The following is a 1,689-nucleotide window of genomic DNA, read 5'->3' on the forward strand; positions in this document are numbered from 1 at the left end:
TCTAAGATTTAAAAAGTACCCTGCAATTTCCTGAATAAAAACTTCTGGAAAATAGAAAAAAAAAAGGACAATCCCTTTGATAAATAAATCTTTTTCTCCAGAATTTTAACTTAGCTTCAGCATGCAGGAATGTCATCCTCTCCTTTTGGTTTCAGTATCAAAGGCAGTAATGTTAATACTAATGTTCATAAAATAGCAAATGTCACTACTTTCGTTACCCCAGCATAAGGCCACCATGTCTAAATTTCGTGTAAGATTAGTCACTTTTTTGTTATTTATTTGTGTTATCTAGGAGGAGAACATCTACAACAATTATTAGTTGTTATCATGTACAGATCAAAATAAAAATTTGTTAACACTCACATAATAGTCATGATTCTTTCTCCCTCTCTTCCTTTCCATCTTACTTCTACCCCCGTACTCTTCTCTCCCTCCCTCCTTTTCCCCCTTTCTTCTTCATTTTATCCTTCCTTTCTTCTTTCATTTGTCTGCCCCAGACTCCCTTATTTTTCTCTTCCTTCTCCCCTTCCTTTTTTTCTCCCTCCCTCTCCCCTCCACATCCATTCTTCCCTCCTTTCCTCCTTTCTGCCTGCCTTCCTTACCCCTCTCTCTTTTCCCTTTCTCCTTTTCTCTCTGTTTCTTCCCTCCTCCTTCCTTTCTTCTTTTCTCTAGTCCTTTAAAATACTGAATGTGACCATGTTTCAGCCACTATATAAGATTTTGGGGATAAAAAGATGACCACTCACCAAATTTTCTTATACCACAAACACTATAGAGAAAATTCGCTCAGTGCTTTGTAGTACATAAAGAATTTTGTTCCTTATTTTAAGAGATCTCTGCAAGATAGACACAAAATTATCTCTTTTTTTTTTTCAGATGAGATAATTGAGCTTCAGAAAACTTGAATGATGTGTCTAATAAGAATATGACAGGGCAATTAAGATTTGCCCTTTATCAAAAGTGTGAAATGAAATAAGTAAGGAAATTATATATTTAAAAACATTCCAAGAGATCTCTGTGATTAAAATAAGTACTTGCTCCTGAAGAGTTATCCTACCTGGTAGATTTTTTAAATAAGAATAATAAATGTGAAATGAAGAAGATCTCATGCACCTCCTCTTTAGAGGGTGTGCACTATGGGGGTGGATGACAGATTTCTCAGTATATTCTTCCCACTTTTGAGGCTGCACAAGTGCAATATAATTACCATCTAAACTGACACGCTGCATGAGGGATCTTGGCATGGATGTGGAGTTTATTGTGTTCTGGAAATATTTACAGTCATATAAGTTAGATGCTGTCATGAAACTAGTCTAAAGCATTCTTTAAAATCCTCCCTTAGAATGTGTTTAAAATTTTCTCATCAGAACAAAGATACAGGTGTTCGGAGAACACACATTTGAAGTAGCAGAAACCCCTGCTTGTCCACCTGCAGCCAGTTTGCTGTGCCCTCATGGCTGGCAGCACCCTAACTTTGCTCGGGTTCAGCCCTATGTTCAAGTGCTTCTGTGGCCTCAGAGACTAGGTCATTTCTTTAATAGTTTTTGTTGAAGGTGGTGCTTCAAAAATGGGATTGATGGTGGTGTAGAAAATATCAGAAAAAGAAGTATCTGCTAATCAATACTTTTATTCAATTATTCATTCAGCAAATATTTACCAAGGGCCGACTATGTGTAGTCATATAATGGG

This window comes from Rousettus aegyptiacus, unplaced genomic scaffold (assembly GCF_014176215.1).
Source record: "Rousettus aegyptiacus isolate mRouAeg1 unplaced genomic scaffold, mRouAeg1.p scaffold_m13_p_5, whole genome shotgun sequence".
Lineage (NCBI taxonomy): Eukaryota > Metazoa > Chordata > Mammalia > Chiroptera > Pteropodidae > Rousettus > Rousettus aegyptiacus.